This window comes from Heliangelus exortis, chromosome 14 (genome assembly GCF_036169615.1).
Source record: "Heliangelus exortis chromosome 14, bHelExo1.hap1, whole genome shotgun sequence".
Lineage (NCBI taxonomy): Eukaryota > Metazoa > Chordata > Aves > Apodiformes > Trochilidae > Heliangelus > Heliangelus exortis.
The window spans coordinates 1,746,020-1,767,661 of NC_092435.1; positions in this window are offsets into that span (position 1 = coordinate 1,746,020).

Genomic DNA, 21,642 nt, shown 5'->3' on the forward strand with positions numbered 1-21,642 from the left:
CAAGCCAAATCAAGCAGATCTTGTCTGGCAAACTACTACCAAAAGCATAAATAAATAAATAAATAAATAAAAATTAAAAGCAAGCTTCTTTAAGCCTCCTTTTTAAAAAATAAAAAAAACCCCTCTGTTACAAAAATGAAATAAAAATTACGTAAATTGTGTACCATGTCTTTTTTTTTTTTTTTTTCTTTCAGCAGGAGGTACTAGAGATGACCTTCCAAAGACCTGTCCAGCTTGAATCATTCTATGTATGTTTCTTGAAAAGCAATATAAGCAAAAGACCCAGTGACAATCTTTTTTTCACAGCTCCCAGGCATCATGTCTGTCTCAGTGACTTCAGGTCGTAATGAAATTAAGAAGTCGCTGTGTTTCAGAATAATATCTTCCACAGCCAGTTTTATCATGAGCCAATGAAATAAATGTTTCCAAAATGAACAGCTGGCATCTCTTTTCATAAAAGATTCTCTTGTAGAACACTCTTTCCAAATAATATTACAGTGGCTCCATTCACATGGCTATAGTTAAGACTGTGTCAATACTTCTCTTATAAACCTTGTTTTTCAAGGGTTTATAACTTCACAGCTGAGCCATAATTAGCTGGGATTTGAATTACAGCACAAGAGTTCAGTCTGTTTGTGAGGGCATTTTCACTAATATTAATAAAATCAGTTTGAAATCACAGAAGAGTAAAGCATAGTACTTTATATGCATAAAAAGTATTCTCGAACATTAAAGAGCTTTGATTTACAAAAAGAAATTTTGGCAAGTGATTATAATATGATCTCAATTTTTTTTTTTTTTGTCCTTCTAAAAGCAAAAGAGCAAAAAAAAACCTGCTTTAGAAACTCAGTTTGACAAACATATGGAAATTCAGAGTTACAGTCGACGGTCTCTCCTTAATTTGTGTTGTTATGAAAAATAGGCACAATGGTCTCATTAAAAGGCTCAGAAGTAACTCATGTTCTGTTCCTTTTTTAGTTCTTACTTTAGTCTTGCTGCCATGTGAGCAGAGTTTTTAGTACCTGACAGTTTTTAGTACCCTGATATCATTTTGTGTTTTATGATAACACCGACTTGCACCCTGCCTGTGGTTTTACAGTCCCTTCAGCCTTAGCCCATCTTTCCTCACTCCTCATTTCCAGTGCCTTTCTTAATTGCAATGCAAAACCAACTCCTCCTGTTTCCTATTCCAGTCACAGGGCTCTGTGCTCCACTGTGAGCCCAACTCACCCTTTCAGCCTGAGTCAGCTTTTGTTTCTGTTCACAGAGCTCTCCTGACTGCACCAGGATTTCATGGCAAGGAGAGACATATGTGGTCCACTCACTGCCTAACTTCATGGCAACATCTCCTGAATGCCCCAAAAGAGCTAATGAAGTCCCATGAAACGAGGCCAAGTAATTGATGTCTTTATGCAGGGACCAATTTGTTCCTTCAAACTTGCCCTTTGGATCATAAATGATGATACTTTACAAAAAAAAACCAAAAAACCAAAACAACTGAGGACCTCACTCATAGGTACTCAAAGCTGACCCTCTGCATTAGTAAAATCACATCACACCCTTTCCCCTTTCTATAAAGTGACCATGTTTTCCTCTTCTGCCCTTACCAGTTAATCCCTCATACACCCAAAATTTGGTAACAAAGCTGTTGTTAAGATAGGATACTTTTCCTAAACAGAAGGATAATCAGGGTAATTTGGAAAGCTGCCTCTTTTAGCTTAATATGTTATCTCCAACGATGCTGAACAGAGCAAAAAGTGTAGGATTCACCTTGGCCTTACAACATTGGCCAAAAAAACCCAAATCTTGTTAGAGTGCAAACAGCAAGCAAAGAGCTCTCCTTGTGATCCTTGCTGACTGCTCAGGATGATAATTGCAGGTGAGGATGACTGCAGCCCTCTCAGCACAGAGTTAACCCTTCCCTCCACTCAGCTGCCTTACTGAGTTCTGTGGCCACCACCCCACACAACACCACCAAGTTAGAATTGTTTCCTCCAATTCAAATGGGATCAATACCTCTCAGGAGACAGATGGGGTTTTCTTTTCTGCACTGAAAAAAGAATCAGTGTCTGGAGTTCTGGCTCATTCAGTGACAGAACAACACCAGGGAAAAATCAGCAGAGAGTGGGCACCTGCTCTTTTCCTTGAGCAGCCCTGGATCTTAGAATTTCATGTTTTATATAAAAGGGAGCTTGCTGTTGCTCTTGCATACTGCTTTTAAAACTACCCAGACTGGCTCAGGCAAAAAGGGTATGTTTATTCTTTTTTGGAGCTTTTTCACTTTCCTTGTAGCTGAATCCTCTAGGTCAATTGTATCTGCTGGGTAGGAGAGGAATTTAATTGCTTTTACTTCCTACCTTCATCTCAGGGTGACCAGTCCATTAATAATGCACAGGAAGCAACTAGGAAATGCGTGGCAGATTAGGGATTAATTGATATTTGGAAAGATTTCAATCCACATTTGAAAGAAAAGGTTATGCACTGCAGTCCAGCTCTAGTTATCATATGCATCTCACAATTTTTTTTTCAAACAGCCCTGCTTCTACTGGTTTTAAATCCTTTGCCCCTTTCCTTGGACAATCAGGCTTTTATAAAAATATCTGGTTTGTTTCTTGCTAGAGATATTTGTTACATTTCTGATAAGCCCCCAAGCCCCCAGCCCCCATATCAAACTGACACATATATTTCTCTGCATCCTCCAGCAAATAAGTTTTTTTCCTGCACTAACACCAGCTACAGATCCTTTACAAAGAATTTGACTTCCCAAAACGTTACTGATTTCTGTGCTTGGAAGTTAGAAGATTCATAGCTTTGGAGGCAAAAGTCCTACAGTTCCTTCACCAAATGGGTGCTGCATGCTGGCTGCTTCTGCACAACACTTTTGGTAAGAAACAGGAGCAAGGCATCCTCAAATCAACAAGGCAGTAAAATCCAGGAAACAGATGGGTGATTCCAATGATGTCAGGGCAGGAAGGTGGGATTTAGTGTGAAAATGATGAGTGTGACACCTTGACTTGTTTTGCCTGTGCTGCCCCACAGCAATGACAAAGTAACTTCTTCAGCACCTTTTAAGGCTGCAAACCAGTGAATATTGATACCCATAACACCAGGAACTACAGAACTTGGTTCTATCTGTCAGGAGCAAGACTGTGAGAACAACAGAAGAGCCTTTGGAGAAGATATATTAGATTCTTTTAAGACCTTGAGAAATTCACCATCTTCTCCTGATGCCAGTTGCATTAAAAATAGACTCAAGTTAGGAATATAACATAAATGTCCAGTTACAAGCACTTTGATGATGTGAGGTGAATTGGACAAAGACCTTTTCAGGACCTCTGGTGTAGCAGCAGCTTTTACAGTGCTATTTGAATTGAAGAGTAATGGAATCTTCTGAGCAGCTGAAGCCAGACAATTTGAAAGAGTTTAAAGGCTTCTTAAATACCCACTGCAGGGAGACACTGACGAGTGTAAAATCTGAGTGGCCACCTCCATTAAGTATTAAAATGTCAAAGGAGAGGCAGACCTGCATTTTCTGTGTGGTACCACGAAATATTTGGAACAATGATCATGGAAACATGGAATTTCTTCTGTAATACCCTGCCACTCTGGAGGCACAGCTAGACTAGTTACAAAACTGTGCTAAGATACAGCAGGGGAGGGATGGAACGGTGATGGTGACTCCACTTTGCAGTAACTGGTTTGGGATTGGAGAAGTTCACTTGTCACTCAGAGGTAGCAAAGGCCACACCATAAGTGACTTTCATAGTCCTAACAGCAAGTGCTTTGCACCCCAAATGCAGTTCTGTTCTTATTTCCCTATTTGACAGACCCAGAGAAAAGGAAAGTCGCTGAAATATAAGATGGAGCTCAGTAAGATGCCCCGGAGAAACCTTAGCTCAGGACACCCCATCATGGTGATAACAGCTGCTGGAAATGCCACCTTTTTTTCTGCTGCAGGATGTCTCAGTCCAGGCTTGAATTTTATTTAAATACCTTCTGTCTAATGAGTAAGAACAGTAAGCAGCATATCCTGCTATCACAGTATTAAGTGAAAAATAGACACTATTTGCAACTATTGTTAAGAGCAGTTTTCCAATCCCTTTAGTATTTTTCAACCACAGAAGTATTTGGGGAATTTTGCTAATTCTGGTTTTATTAACACATTATCTGAGTTTCATCTTTTAATCTAGGAGACTCTAAAACCACTATTTGCTGATTTATCTGCTTTGGCCGATTAAATAAATGAAGAAAGAATTGTAAACTGTAGTGGTGTCACAATGGGGTAGTTATGCCTTCTTCTAATTAAAATCAGGATCTAAAAAATATTTTATTCAGTGGCTATCTACCTGGGTATGCTTGGCCTAGTTTCTTCAAGTATCAAGAGATTCTGCTGAAGTCTTTATTTGCTCAATGTGCCAAATCCACAGACCTGCACTCTGTGTACAGCTCTGCTGCAGGCACATTTTTAGGCAAAAGAATCTGAATTTGCTGGTCAAAAGCATTTGTGTAAGGCCTCTATTGCTTTAATACAAATTAATCTGCACTTTCTACCTCTGCTCCACTTCCCACAAGCTTCCAGGCTCTGCAACTCACCATGCTTTCAAACTCCCCTGCAACATGAGGAAAAAGAAGACTCCATGAAACTTCCATTTTTATCTTATTTTCCACCTCTTCCGGAGCATCAAGACTGCCCTGTACAAATCTCTGTCCCCAGTGAGTTTTCTGACAAAGAGGAATGGCCAAGAATCCCCCTGGAATAGTGAACCTTGTGAAATCACTACAGCACAAAGCAGCACAAGTTCTTGCAAACCAGGGAATCAAAACTTAAATAGCATTAACTTACCCTTGGTGAAATTCCCAGCTACATGGCTGTGCCCCTGTTCTTAGCTGTGCCCAACATATGCTGGATGCTGCTGGAGGAATAGAGGCTTCCTGTAAATAAATAAGATTTTTCCATCAGAGCTTATTTTCCATTTTAGTTGGCAATGATCTCCTCGCTTTCACAACAGTTACACATTGCCTTGGAGACCAACAGGTTACCTGGGTGTTGCTAGGATGCACCATTTCCCTGATTCTCTCTCCTTTTTTTCAGCCACATTGCCCACTCCCTGTGCTGTTAAACCATTTGGACATTGCCCAGCACACCCTGACGTGGGGAAGTCTTTAAGTGGCCATCTGGAAAGTCAGTTTAAGGCAGCAGGACACAGGCAGTGATGGGGGTCAATCTCTGTTTCTAGTTGCCAAGCTGAGAAAAGCAGGCTCACATGTGGATAAATAGAGAGGGGAGGTGAAAGACAGCAAATATCTAAATCAAATATCTAATATCTAAATATCAAATATCTAAACCTACAATCAGTGCAGCTTGTGTGGTTGAATTACAGGAACATCAGTGGGGAAGAGCTGCAGCTGGGAAGCCCTCAGTGATCCTGAGCAGCAAAGGGAAAGGAAGTGAAGAAACTTGAATGAAAAAACCACCAGCCCAACCACCCTTTCCTTCCTAATCATCATGTTTTAATACAACAGAGTGAAGTGGCCTATGGAAAGGTAATGTGCATTTTCTTCAAGGACTTGTTGAAAGCTCTAATACAGTATCTTTGTAATTTACTGGTAATAGGTACACAATGCACAAGACCAGGAGCAGGGAGTACTAGCACTATATTTAGTGATAATGGTGCCTTCCTTTCAGAGGCTTGATATAAACTTTGATTACATAGCATTTCTTTAATTTGCTGCTATTCAAGAAAACCCTCAGAGCACTGCAGCGAGCAATGCCTCTCTTTTTTACATTTGCATTTTTTAATTTGCATTTTTTAATTTCCCAGACTACAGCTCCACACCTACACAGGCTTCCCCTGTGGGAGGGAAGAGAATATTTTTCAGTATGAATGATACTGTTTCTCTTCACAAATAGCTGTAGTTATTAATTCCAGAGATTTACAAAAATTATACTTTGCTACTGTATCACTTAAGTGTGGCTTTTTTTTCCTAACTAGCATCAGATGCCAATCTAGTGCTCCACTGGTACCCATTTTAAACAGGGCATCCATGCAAAAAGTTCAGACTGCTGAGCTGCCTCTCTGCCTCTCTCAGCAGCCTGCTCTCACATTCCTTACATACCCCAAAACGCCACCGAGTTCAGGAGGAGTTTGCTGCTTTTAAAGGAAGAGCCTGTAATAAATAAATAAAAAAGAGTCTGCAATAAATCAAGTCCCCCGTGGCACACACCACTGACAAGAATCCAGACCAGGCTTCTCAGCAGAGCAACCCTTAGGATCTCCTATTTCCTAATCAAGAGGGACCTGTTTAATGGACACCTTTAAAACTCAACCCCATGTTCTGGGAGCTGGGGTGTTTGCCTGTGATCTGGGTGCTCAGCATTTTAACCTCACCAGGATGGGGACCTCAACCCAGATCTCTTCCAGCTCTCGGGAATGTCAGGATCCTCTCAAATCAGAGAGGGAGATCCTGGGAAAGAGCAGCTACATCTCTCACATGGCAGATGATATAGTTAGGACATCTCAGAGTCATTCTCTCAACTCCTGGTGTTTCACTGTGTGTGAACATTGGAGCAATGGCACTGGAAAAGACTGGCAGAGCTCAGAGCACTCAAAAAGCCTGCTGAGCAGAGCCCTCTCTGAGACATGGAAGACTGAAATTTAATTCCAGATTTGGCAGAGGGACATTTAACATCCCACTTCCTAGAAGATGCCAAGTTAACAGAAGCAAGAAGAAATGGTCTCTCTCCCTTCTCTGTTTTGGTAGGCAAGGGTCAACTTCTTTTGTGTTCCTACCTTCAAGAGAAACCTCAGAATCCCAGGAGACACCTCTGCACTGGAAGGCCAGGCTGAAGGGCTCTCCTTTCCCAGGACATCTCCTCCCAACTCACTCCTGAACTCCCCTTCAGCCTGCCAGCTCCTGGGAACCTCATTTTTAAGTCCCCAGCCTGCCAGCTCCTGGGAACCTCATTTTTAAGTTCCCAGCCTGCCTCCAGCTTTACAGGCAGAGTCAGCACCCAAGTTGGATTCCTGTAAGGCAGAGTCTTTGCTCTTAAAAACCTGGGATGTTTGAGGCATGGCATAAAGAGGCAAGATTAGACCCAGGAAAAAGAAGGCAAGAGCAGGGCAATGGAATTTTAGCCAGGTATTAATGCTTGTGTATGGGGGAGTGACTGTGTCCAGAATGACTCCAGCCAGAGGCTGAGGCAATGAAACAAATTGTTTATTTGACTTTTTCTATCCAAAAGAAAATTGCAAAAGAAAATTTACAAACACAGCATGTCTTCTCAAGACTGAGAGTTTGCTCACATAATAAGGTGGAAAAAAAAGATCTCTGAAGACTTCATATAACACCACCATCTCATGACACCTGCCGTAACAATATTTTATTTGTCTTTTCTCATCCTATGTCTCCTGAAGCTTGACTAGGTTACTGCATCAAAGGGAAGGAGTAATGTATCATTTCAGATAAAAGAAAAAGAGAGAAGAACATAATCTGCCCATCATCTCACCTCATGGTTACATTAACACGTCTACAAAAACCACACAGCCATATGAATATGGCAACCCAGAGCTTCTCAGGTAAGGTGAAAAAAATTCTCCATCCTCACATGTACCTATAATACAAAATGCTTTACACAGATTAATTAATGGAACAGACTTGATGCACATCGATGCACTGAGGCAGAGAAAGATGAAACAAATAACAAAGCACAAAATTTAATAGATGCAGGAAGTGGCAGAGCCATAAACAACACAGAACTCCTGGGTTCCAGAATTTAGAAAAGTAAGACCTATTCTAAAGCAACTTTTTCCTTTCCCTTTCTGGAAGTACACGTTGAGGCAGCAAGTTCTGCTGCACTCAGCACTGAGCACATCATCAGCTCCTAGCAAGGACTGAACTGAATAAATAATATTAACTATAATCCCACTACCATTTCCTAAACCACTAAATCTATTGAAATTTTAAACCTTCATATTTAACTGGCTGAGTTAAAGATAATTCTGAAAGCTGCTATCTCTTGATACTACTAATTAAAATATAATAATAATAATAATGGCTAATAGTGTTGCTCTAATAAGAATTTAATCCTACAGATAATTTTTATGAAAGTAATTTGATAATAATGATTATTTACAGTGCATTTTTCATGCTAGCAACTTCAAGTACCATAATCATTAATAAAGCCAAAGAAATTGATAGATACATAAAATAACAAGTTTATAAGACTTCCAATGTGCCCATCTTATTAAATAAACATTAAAAAAAATAAAGCTGTAAAGGAGACTCTCTTGGGAGAGTGGAAAAATAAAAAAAAAACAAACAAAACCCCCTTGAGGCTATGTCAGCAGGATTGAATTGACCTGTGTATCTATGTAATTTCTACCATCCCTCTAGCAAACAGAATAAAATAATAAATAGCACTTAGTGAACTGTGGACTAGGTGTCAGCTGGCATAAGTAGATGCATTGGCATTAATCTAAAGCAGCTCTGCAGCTGGCCCTACATTTACAAGGGGCTGCATAAACCTAAGAAAATAGCTCATACATCTTGTCCACGATGACTTCAATGCACAGCAGAGGACAGATGAGTACTGTCAGTGCCCACAGACTCTGGTGGTAGTTGATATAAATCTGTGAGCTCCCTCCCTGCACCAGGCATAGTGAGAGCTGCTTGGTGCTTTTTTGTCTGCAGTGCCTGGGATTTAAGTTCAGGAGAGGTGCCTCTTGCCTTCCTCCTCCTCTCATCTTCCCACTCCTGCAGGTTACACCAAAGGCTTCAGCATGACTCAAGTTAGATATCCGTGGATTTTCACAGTGGGTGAATCAAAAGAATTAGTCTGGTTCAAAAAAAAACCAACCCATAAGGGAGCAGTTCAGCTTACAAAGCATTGAATAGGCAGCGTTTTGCCAAAGTAGCTAAGAAAGGAAAATCAACCTGGGCTGGCATGATTTACAGCAGTAAAAACCCAATCTGCAGGGTGGCTTCTCTAATGAGAGAAATCTGGTTATCAGTACAGGCATTTTTTGTACTGAGAATTAGATCCTTCTCAAGAAGAATCTACTGGCTTGGCTTCTCTGGCAACATCTTGGTACAAATGAACCTAAAGAGATATATTTAATAGTGAAGACCTCTCCTGGAAGTAGAAATTACTAGGGAGTGTGTAACTTGCTAGTTGGAAGTCTCCTGACTTTTTTTTCTGCCTGTCACGATATCACTCCAGTAACAATGTGAAACCAGAAAGAACTTGGTTATGGGATACACAGGGAGAAGTCCCCAGGTTTCCTGGGACAGCAGATATAAATGTAAATCATCCCCAGGAACTTGCTTGGGGGCTCCACAGCAATGTGAGCATCAGGAAAGTGGAGAAGTGAGCACTGGGTTATGTGAGGAGTTACCTGGGGGTGCCCAAACCTGAGAAAGGGGGAATGGAATGAGTCTGGAATTTGTTGCAGGGGAATTCTGCAGATCTTCCATTTCAGCATCATATTTACTTAGGCAGTTTAGGAAATGATTGCTCAGAGAAAGAACAAAAAAAGGTGTCAGGTAACCAGAAGCTCTCTCTGACAAAACAGAAGCCCAGCCCATGGTCAGAGAAACCACACAATATTAAGAAATAGTTGGGGTGTTTTGAATCCACACCATATAAACACTGTCTGAGGTTCATGGCAGTGCTGGATGGAACCAACTCCCTCTTTGCAAAGAGGATGAGCAGTGTTTCATTCCAAATAAATATCAAGAGTAGCCTCCAGCAACAGAAAGCAAATCTGAATAGGAGGAGATCTTAGCAGATCTACTACAGGCTTTCTGTACTACCAGTTGTTCCTTCTCCAAACTGATTTGTGACCCAAGAGAACAAAGGGCTGGATGTTTTTCTGGACAGTCATATTTTCTAACACCAAAGTGAATTATGTTGAATGAGGATATAAAGTCATAAAATACAATCAGGCTATTAGTGAGGTAAAAATCATGGGGAAGATGCAGTGCTCCACATTGAAATCCTGGTGTTACAAAGATAAGTAGAGACAATAGAAACCAGGGGGAAAATCTGGCATGCACTGAGTTCCTTCCCTGGGCCTCCTGCAATTTGCAGAACTCTGCAGAATTTATTGGGCTGCTTGGTCAGCTTTCTCTTTAGCTGAAATGTACTTGGTTTTCAATGCTAACTACCACTGGTGCAAAAGGAGAGTAGTTATAAAAGGCTGCTTTGCAAAAATATTTATCAATTCTGTAGCTTTCTATTTTTAGGTGTTCAATTTAAGGCTTCTGGTGTCTGCAGACATCTGTCTTGCCAGAGATTTCTCTGTTGTGCTAACAGAAGTGAGGCTGAACTGAAGCCTTAGATACATCATGAAGTAGAAACTGGGACTTTGATTCCAGAGAAAACAGAACCCCTAGGAGAATCATAAACATGCACATTCTCTTTGCATTCTGTTATTCCCAGGATTATCAAAAAAATCTTGAAATAATCACATGAGCCAATTTGTGCAGCAATGGAAATAAATAGGAGTTTTGTTTGGAATTTCCAGTGGGAGCCTGGCTGTGTCAGGAAGAACTCTGAGGACACCAGCAAGCTTGTCTGTTTGTTGGACTCATCTCTTGCTGTTCAGATGTTCTGATGTGAACTTCTGAGGCTTTCATTCCCTTTGACTTTGCCCATTTTTCAACGAAATGCAGCCTACTGCCCATGCTCTTGGTTAATGGCCCCTTGGTTCAGTGTGTCAGTGCTCCCTCTCTCATTCTTTTTTCATTTTGATTTGTATCAGAACTTGAAGTAAAATCAAAGTTGTCAGCAGCCTTTTCACTCAGTGTTTGTGCCAGGAGACCAAAGCCCCAGACTTAAAAGGGAGACTTTTTCCTTGAAGGATTAATCCCAAACAACATTTTCACAAAAACTGGAGAGTGTATCATGCACAAAGCAAGACTTCTCCTGGAGCCTCACCAACACCATATTTAAACAACAGACTGAAATCCAAAAGAGGGAGGAAAAACCTGCATGGATGTCAGTGGGATGATCAGCAGGCAACATGTGATAGGTGTGTGGTGTCTTAGCTGAAAGTTCTGATAGCAAACAGAAGGCTTTAGAACAGCAGAGGTTGAAATTGTAATTATTCAGGTTATGAAGAACAGGAGGTGCTGAGAAGTTCTAGAGTACATGGAAAGGATATTAAAGAACACAAAGTAGCAGTGCTTTTCAGAAAAATCACTCTGCTTAAGGGAAACGAGGTATAAGAACCAGATTTTTAGCACAAGACTTGTTCAGTAAACTAAGAAAAAACAAAACAATCAGCCAAATTACAGTTACAGTTTCGAGATGATAGAGATGCCCAAAGGATTAAGGAATTAATTTTCAGCAACAACAGGTACACTTTGACCAAAAATAACAACACAAAGCTAAGTCATGGGTTAGAATTTGGTGAATGGGAGCAATGTGTGAATGGGTATAAACAAAGGCAATGAGGGACTCAAGTCAGGCCTGTTTCACAAGGCAAGCAGTGGGCTTCTGCCATCATCAGGGCAGTCCAGGATTGCATAGAAGACACAATTAAGCTCAAGAATGAGCAGGTAGAAACTGAGAGAAAAGCTTCTTGTCTTGGATCCAACCACATGGTTGATTTTGATCAAGTCGATTTGCATGGTTCAGCTTCTGTGATACAGAAAATCCATCACAGGATTAAGGTTTCCATTCTTCTTTTCCTGTAAGGTTCAAAAGATTCTTTTTGATCCCACTATTTTGCTCGCATCATACCTGAAAGTACTAAAAAGTGAACTGTTTGCTTATCCTCAGGGCAGGTGCTGTGTAGATGATCACAGTAAAGCTTTGTTGGTTTGCATTACAAAGTCTTCAACCTTGACCTAAGAGTACAATCCTTTCCCACTTCCCCCCCTAAAAAAAAATTGAAAAATATAATGGGAAGACAGAGAACTCATTCTTTACTCTAAGCTGGTGCTTAGTTTTCCTTTAGCACCTCCTTTGCCATACAGACACATACACAAGTTTTCCAGTTCCCTGTACTTGAGTGTTACTCAATAGTGAAGCCACTCTGGGGCTGAACTTGCTCTCTTAGTATAGGCAGAAATTTGGAAGCCCAGACTCTCCTGGGGAAGCCAGCAGTGTTAATTGCATGACTTGGCCATACTCAGGGGAAATCTTTCAGGTGACACCTAAGGAAATGACACACATTTATCTCACTTCAATAGGAAGCAAACCAGAGAGAGCATCTCCCTGCACAGTCTTGTGACAACTTTACCTGTACACTGAATAATGACACACAGGTGGCATTATGTTGCTCCATTAAGGATCTTTAGAAAAATATATATGCAAAAATAAAAGCTTGGAAAGGTGTTTTCTTCCCAGACAAATATTACACCAATCCCAAATTCTGCAGTTATTTCAAAAGAATAAATCCCTAAAAGGCACAAAACGTTTTCTTTTTATTGGGGTGTAAGAAGAAGTAATACAAGAAATTATCCAGTCACCAGCCCTGGAATGATCTGGGATCCATGACAAAAATGCACACTGCACCTCAAAACAGGAGGTGCAAAGATAATGTTTGAAATCCCCTGATCCCAGGCTGGTTGCTAGACAGTCCCCAAGCATAAATTAGAGCAGTTTTCAGCATCAGCATCTCACCATGCCTTTTGTTCCAGTCAAAACCCCAGTAGGAACCATGCCCTATACCACAGGAGTATTCCCTGAGAAAAGAATTAATGGGTTCCAGAGCCACTTGCTTCATCAGCCTGGAGAAAACCTTATTTAACTCTTTGCATAACTGATCATTTTGACCACCTCCTGTGAGACTCTACCATGCTGCTGTTATTCCTAATTTAACAATCTTTCCATAATAAGCAGTTAAAATACTCTCCTGATAATCAATGAGTAGCTCTTGCAATAGCCAAGTCTGTGAAAGTTTCTGCTTTTTGGTTCCTCTGCAAAAATTTAGAAGCTATAAACATCCACTAAGCTCAGGAGGTGGTTTGTAGACCTCAAACTCTTTCCAGTAATCTGGGAAAAAAAATTTCAGGACTAGATGGACACTGCCTGGAAACTTCTTACTAGGTTTTATGGCTAAAACATAGGTACATACCAGATGTTATTATGAATGTTTGTCTTGACTGGTCATTAAGCTTTGATATGCACGGATACCTGGCATCAAATGACATTTTCTTAAACTTCTTTTCAGTGGAAATTTGATATTTATGAAAAAAATTTTTCCTCTAAATGCTGAAATGTGGCAATTATCAGCACATAGGGCCACCAGGTTTACACAGACATTTCACACATGAACCAGGGAGATACTTATCACGAAAGACAGAAATACCTCCTTGCTTTTCCTACAGTTTTCCAAATGGCAGATGGGAACAATGGGGTTTTTTCTGACCACATGAGGAAACACCTTACAACAATGAGTATGAGAGTGTAAAAATGACATAGGGCTAAAAGCACTTTGGAGTCAGATAGTAAGGAAGATTCTCAAAGGAGTCAGATAGTAGGAAAGTCTTTTCTACAAAGTGTAAAAATATGTTTCATTCTTGTGGGTTCCTTTGATAAAACATGTGTTTTGTCTTAGTGAAAAAAACCACAAACAAACAAAACCAAAAAAGAGTCCTCTTCTTCTTTAGACTTTGGCTTTTCCATGTCCTTCTCCAGGAAATAAAATATTGCAGCACAAGATAATCAGGTGGCTCAGTATTCAAGCCCTGATACTCTGAGTGAAGAGGAAGAAACTGCATCAAGGAAATCTCTATCATCTGTACCCTGTTACTTAATATCAGAGGCCTCGAGTGTGTTACTTCTGAATTCTTGCAGGGTTACAAGGCTCCAAAATAAATCACCTCTGCCAATTGTGAAACACCCTAGAGCATATATTGGAACCATTCTCTGTCTTTTAAAGTGGCAGATTAAAAAGTCTGGTAACAAAGCTTTGTTCCTTTCCTTAAGCAATCTGTAAGCAATTCCACTCACAGTTGTGGTGAAGGATTTGGGAATTTTTTCTGAAAATCTTCCAGCAAGCCACACCAGTCTGCTTCAGACTGAGTCAGATCTTATATGTACCAGGAAAAAAAAAAAAAAGAAGAAGAAAAAAGAAAGAAAGAAAAAAAAGATAAAGGAAAAGGAAAAGATAAAGGAAAAGGAAAAAGAAAAGGAAAAGGAAAAAGAAGAGGAAAAGGAAAGGAAAGAGAAAAAGACAGAGAAAAAGAAAGAGAAAGAGGAAGAAAAAGAGAAAGAGAGAAAAAGGAGAAAGGAAAAGAGAAAAAGAAATAGAAAAAGAAAAAGGGAAAGGAAAAGGAAAAGGAAAAGAAACAGGAAAAGAAAAAGGAAGAGGAGAGAAAAAAGAAAAAGAAAGATAAAAAGAAAGAAAAAGAGAAGGAGAAAGAGAAAGAGAAAGAGAGAAAGAGAAAGAGAAAAAGAGAAAAAGAAATAAAAAAAGGAAAAGGAAAAGAACCAATGTAAGTATACTGCAAAGTATACCCAAAATAAGGCTACAGCTGCAGAACTGTATATTTTTATGCTAAGAAATCTTATGTTTGGCATACAGCAGACTGCTGGAGGGGACCAAGGGAGACTGGCACTTGGGTACTGTAACTCAGACACACGATCCAGTTTCTCCTGATTCTTCCACTGATGCATCCAGTGTTTAGTCTCAGGTGTTATTAGCATGCCAAGGCAACCTGGCCATGCAGAATCAGGAGTACAAGACAGGTATCTGTAATGTCTCACTAAGGTGACAGTGGACACCTGCCTCTGAAAAACTGGAAATCTGTTTTGATGGAGCTGCTTCTCTTCCTGGTCAAATGGAGTTGATGCTGAAGTGGGTGAAAGAAAGGTCCTTACTAACCACAGACAGCATATGATACCATTTCCAGACCCTTTCTGAGAGAAAAGTTCCAATTATTTCCAGTGCTTTCTGCAGAAAACACCTAGGAAAAAACCCCCGGGGTCAGCTGGGAGCAGTGCCTGGCACAGCCATGTGTGCTCTGACCTCACCCTGGACAACAAACAGGGCTGATGCCTGTGGTGCTGGCCCAGCACCAAGCTGCTCAAAAGAAGGAAAGAACTGTGGAAAGAACCAATGTGGTGGAAATCATTCTTTGGTATCATTTCAGTCGCAAGAAAATATTTCTCAACGTGGGCAAACACTGACTTCAGATCAAGAGATGGAGACACTGTGATTAATTCTGTCTCTCTGAGTTTGCAAACAGCTGCTCTGGGCACTACAAAGGACTTTATTTGTAATGGGCTAACCCTGAAACCTAATGGTGGCAGTTAATTAATAAATAAATTAGTATTTCATTACCTGATAGCACTAGCAAAAATATTTAGCTGTCTACCCATAGATTCCATACAGCCTCCATATGGGCAGTGGACCTCAAGTGACCGTGCTATGGTTTTCACTGACCTGGTACATGACATTTTGTGTGGGAGTTCTGCATATTCAACCCAGAACATGGATTTGGAGTACAGCATTTCAACTGGAAAATAGGGAGGACAGACAAGACCTTATGAGATACACTGAATATCAGTATGAGAAGAAAAAACATGGTGGCCCCTACTCTATGTTATTAATTTTCACATTTAATGCATAAAAACCAATTTTTAATTTCCATAAGGGTGCCTCCCAGCCTCTTGCAAAATACAGCCCCAGAATCTTGACATCCTCCTGCAAAGTTCTGGTTAAGCCAGGTACTTAAAAGTAAAAAAGATTAATTAGAAAGACAAAGCCCAAGCCCCTGATTACATACTATCTTAAATGTTTTGAGGCTATTGTAAGTGGTTTTGGACACAAGGGCTTTGAGGAAGGAAGAGGCTGTCTTGTCTTCAAGCATCTTTTGAAAAGGGCCAGATTCTGACTGATATGGAACATTAATGTAAATCAGAAGCAATCCCTCTGAAGTTAATAGAGATCAGATCCCAGGTACATAAGCTGAATTTATCTGTCATGCCTGTGAGGTTATGGCACAGACCTAAAGGAAGGAACGATGTAAGATCAATGTTAAGGAAAGAGTTTCATTTAAAAGACCATCTTTTCCCATCAGACATGATAGGAGATTTATTATTCCAATATTATTGTTGAAACTAGAAGAGAGAGAAAAAAATAAACAGGAACATATATTTTCATTTTACGACTGCGAACAACGTTTCACACTGTAAACAGATCTTGGTCTATAACGTTTACCCAGTAAAAAAAATAATTTCAATACAGTCCTTATTGCTAGCTCGGCAGAGCCTCCCCAGAACATTGTGTTAATGATTAATATGAAGTCAGTGGAATTCCACAGTTGCTGAGAGTCTTGTGCCCAAGAATGAACTGCATTGCTAAATCAGCAAAGACAGTTGTCAAGGTAACCTCTATGTAATCTATTTAACTGGCTCCCAAAACACCAATCAAGGTCAGATAACGCACTCAAGCACCATATGAACACACTCATATGGCATAAAGCTTTGTAGCAAGACAGCAGGGAGGAAAAAACCTCATTAGGAAGTAGGGGGAAAAAATAAATTCAGTTTTGAGAAGTGTTAATTGGGATTGCAGTTAGCTTTGTGGGGAAAGCACGCTGCTCATCTGTATATGTTTTTATCTATAGTAGAAGTAATTTCACTTCAGTTCAGGTTGAATGAAAAGAACCTTCTACTTGTGTTTAAAACAAAGAAAAACCTCAAACCACCCGAAAAGCAAAACCAGCCACAGATAAATTATTAATTTCCTTTTTTTGTTTTATTAACGCAAGACTGGAATCTACACTCTGATCCAGAATTCTCATTTTGTTTTGTTTTGCAATAGATTTTTGTCTTACTTAAGAACAAACAAAATGCCAACAGCATCTCAGGGATGGTGTTACAGCTCCTCTCACGAGCACAGTTCCACGGGTCTTGCTTCCCTACTGCCTCTCCCCTCCCATGGAAACTTTCCAGTCATTTTTGGAAAAGGGAAATGATTTATTTGGAGTTAGAATTTGATGGGTGGCTTGAATTTCAAGTTGCATTGCAAGTATTATTTACTTTCTGTGCATTCACATCTCTACAGCCATAACCAGGGCTGGCAAGAGTCACTGGGGTCTGAACTGATTTTTATTCCAACAATTGCTGTGCATACAAATCAACATCCTTTGCTGGATATTTACTGCTTTGCTCATCCTGGAAGCAAAGATGCCTAGGAACTATGAGAATTAAAAAAAGGTTGTTTGTCTTGGAGCCTCCATATCCTTGTCCTCTACTACGGTGCTCCACAACTTCTTACAGCCTCTATTCCTCAATGAACCTCAGCAAATATTACAGTAAAAGTACATACCAAAGGAGCTACTTCCTTCCTTCAGTTACACAATGTCAGTATCGTGGAGCTGTGCTAAATCAGGACACTGCTCCTGTTCCACAAAGATGCCAAAAGGTCTTGCTGTAGAAATGAAGAGCTAAAAATAACAGCTCCAAAACTGCAGGAGGCAAACACATACCAAAGATAAACATCTCTGTGTATAGACAATATTATTTGGTCAATGCCAGCCATAAAGAAATCAAAACAAAAAACCCCTCTTCTTTAAATGCAAACTGGCTGCATGCATCATACTTTAATGACAGAAGAGATGAGACTCATGAGAAACTCTGCTTAAGTTGTAGGCATTTAGCAGTCTCAGGGTTTCCTCCTTTGTAACAGTGTGAGGTTTGTGTGCCTGAATGGGATCAGCACAGGATCCAAGGGCTATAAAAGCAAGTACTAGTTTAGGAAACAAGGAAGACAACTGCACATTCTGGTCATCCCCAGTGTGGGAGGGTGCCACAAGCTGCTGCTTATCGTGTTGCTGCTGAAGGCAGAACCCACATCCTTCACCAAATCACCCCAAGGGCTGCTCTGGATCCACTGAGGCCCAGAATAATGAAGGTGCTGAGGTGCCTCCAGCCTACTTAAGAAAGTCAAGCTCAGGGAGAAGAGAGACTGTGTTGTATGTCTTGGAGATCCAGCACCCCCCTCACTGCTATAGGGCACACGTGCTCCATGGTGCACCCACACACTGCACATCCTGGTTGTGTTCCTACATACACTCTCAAGTTTTCCTCTTGAGGAAACAAAACTATGGGCTGGGTAAGACCTAAATCTTGTCCAGACATAGAGTCAGGAGAAATATAGCAGTAACAACTCAAAATGAACAACTTAAAGATCCAAATATTATTCGTTATGTTATTCACTAAAATAACCATCGCTATTAAACTTGAATTTCCAGAATAATTGAATAATCCAGATTACTGGAATTCAGGAATTTATCCTCACCACAGACCCATTAAGTACAAAAAGCTGCTACAGGCTCCATTTTGAGATCAAGAAGCTGAAGGTGAGTGACTTGCTCAAGGTCAAATAGGATGCACATGGCAGAGTCACATATGAATGCCAGGAACCCCCCAAGCCCCAGCCCAGGTGAAGCACCACAGCCTCTGTCTTTAAAAGAGCCACTTGAGAACTCTGAGCACCCACAAACCCTATTGATTTCAGGCTGCACTGAGAGGTAAGAGCACTTGGCACTTGTCAGGTGGGTTAGTATAAAAGGAAGGAGCTTGTATATCTTTTCAAACTCGAGAGACTGTGGCTGCTTTCAAGAAGAAATTAGCAGCTTGTCTCTAGGTTTCAGCGTGTCAGCCACAGAGGGGAGGACTGGCAGCTAATGAAGGTCTGAGACAATTACAGCAACTCTCCCCTGATGAACTGAAATCCAGCCCTGCATCACTGGGTGCCAGGATTATGAAAGTTGGACTCTCCATTTTGTATCTCCTTTTGTGCCACTCCAAACACTGATCTAGCAGTGCAGAGAAAGAGGAAAGAGTAGGAACTGAAAGGCACTCATTTCTAAAAGAGGCTGTGTCAGAAGATGCTGGATGGGCTCAATCCATCCAAGTGTTTCTCGTCCTGGCAAGTATGTGAGAAGCCAAGCTTCAAACCAAACAGGACTGGAAACTCAAATATTTAGCACAGTGCTTAAAGTAACCTGATAGTGCAGACTGCAGAGAGTGGTTCTGGATTCACAATGACTTGGGATTTTACATGTTTTTGAAGGTGGACCTAGGTTACTTTTGAGATAATCTGGCTACATGAACAGAATCACTTTCATTTCAATCACTACTCTGCCACTGTACCTTTTCTTTTTGTGTGCACAGTCTGCTGGTTTTTTTTACTAATTCCAATTAGAATTGTAAGCATGTTTTGTACCCCAAACACTCCTCTTTGCAACAGCACAATTCTTATATTTCTAGGAAGTTTAATGGAAGCCTAGACAAGAGGTAACATCAGTTGCTCTGTGAGGGTGTAGCACTGCCAGCATAGGCAATGCTGTCAGGAGATCCTGGTCTCTTCCCACTATCCCACAGGATAATACAGTTCTTGTGGATGGCCAAACATAAATATACACATGGAAGACAAAGCAGGTTGGTCCTACTATCTAGACACACAAGTAATTTCAAAAGCCATGAGTAAGTGTAGATGAGACCATCACACCTCCTGCCCCAGCTCTGTTCTGCAAGTTATTACAATAAAATCATGGTTACAATCATGTCAGTCAGCATTCCCTTTATATAAGTAACTTCTGGAGGTTGTAACCTGAAGGAATATTTGTATCTGAAATAAAACATCATGCTTTCAGGTTTTAAAAAAACCAAACAAAACGAAAAATGCAAAAAAAAAAAAAAAAAAAAAAATTCCTACCTTAAACAAAATTATTGTTTACTTTAAAAAATGAAGTTTCAAAAAGAGGTTTCTTTTTCATTTCTATTAACTTTAAAAATTAAATTAAAAGGCTTAGTTTTTTATTCCAATCAAACACAGTGGGAAACTGAAACAGTTCAAAACTGCAGCTCTGTTTTTTGCTTGTGCCTCTCACTCAGGGCAGATGTGCCTACACTTCAGTGCATTCAAAACCTCAGAATCTGAAGGGAAAGGGATCCCCACAGACTTTGCCCCCATGAATGGCATCAGGAGTGACACTGGAGATTTTCACATCTCCAAAGGAGCATGAACTAATCCATGCACTAGGACAGGATTTACAAGACAGACTGTAACAGCTCCTAAGATAGCTCTCACTGTCTCTGTGTTGTTAATGTGTTGGCAAGATTTGTATTAATTACCTATTAAGGGATCTATCTGTTTTGAGAGCTTGTAATAAGTCCTTACTTAATATTAGGTAAATAACACACAAATGAAAGAACCAAATGTATGTATTTTAAGGGCCTATATTAAATAATGTTGTCTTTGCTGGCTCTAGGATAGGTATGTATTTATATATACCTCTAGGAATAGTGATTATAAAAAGGATATATTCAATACAGACACTCAAGATTAAATAAACAATGCAAAGGTGATATGAACTAATGATTACCAATATACTCAAAGTGAGATATCTCTGATTCATGCTGTTTATCCTTAACATAAAGGATGGTGAGCATCTCTCTGCACACCCTTCCCTCCTTCTCTACTTTACAGTTCCTGTCTCTTCATTCTTCAGTAGCATATTCTGAACCTCCTTTAAACTTCCTGCAGGACAGATGATAATTTGAGTATTTTTCACAAGTAAAAAAGGGAGAAAAAACCTCAACAACCTAGAAGAATAAATCTAGTGCAAAGTAGTGTACAGAAACCCACCAAGCAATTCTGATGTTTACCAGCTGGGACCCCAATTAGAGACTCTGACACCCCCAGCCAGGCACCCAACAATCTGCCAGCCTACCACCCCACAGGAAAAAGATGCTTTTCCTCTAAACATTTATCACCTTCCCTAAATACTTTTAAAGAAAGCAGGAGGAGGTAGGAGGTGAAGAGATGATGATGATGCCAGGCTTTGCCAAGCCCTGGGCAGTATCAGTGCAGGAGAATGGGGCTGGGTACAGGACAGAGAGGGAGCTCCTGGGTGCAGGACAGGCAGTGATGCTGGGTGCAGGGTGGATGGGGGGCTCCTGGGTGCAGGACAAGCAGTGATGCTGGGTGCAGGGTGGATGGGGGGCTCCTGGGTGCAGGACAAGCAGTGATGCTGGGTGCAGGGTGGATGGGGAGCTCCTGGGTGCAGGACAAGCAGTGATGTTGGGTGCAGGGTGGATGGGGAGTTCCTGGGTGCAGGAGAGGCAGTGATGGTGGGTGCAGGGTGGATGGGGAGCTCCTGGGTGCAGGACAGGCAGTGATGTTGGGTGCAGGGTGGATGGGGAGTTCCTGGGTGCAGGACAGGCAGTGATGGTGGGTGCAGGGTGGATGGGGAGCTCCTGGGTGCAGGACAGGCAGTGATGTTGGGTGCAGGGTGGATGGGGAGTTCCTGGGTGCAGGAGAGGCAGTGATGGTGGGTGCAGGGTGGATGGGGAGCTCCTGGGTGCAGGACAAGCAGTGATGCTGGGTGCAGGGTGGATGGGGGGCTCCTGGGTGCAGGACAAGCAGTGATGCTGGGTGCAGGGTGGATGGGGAGCTCCTGGGTGCAGGGCTGCTCTGAGTGCCTGTGGTGTGTGACTAATCAGCCCCTCCAAGGTTCATGCTTGTTTATTCCACTTAAATTCCTCTGGTTCATATCAAAATACAACAGCCAGTTATACCAATTCATCTTCATTTTCTGAAGTAAAAAAACAACACGGCAACTAAGGGAAATGTTTAGATAAAAATGCTTGTTTTATCTCTTGGTACCTCTGTG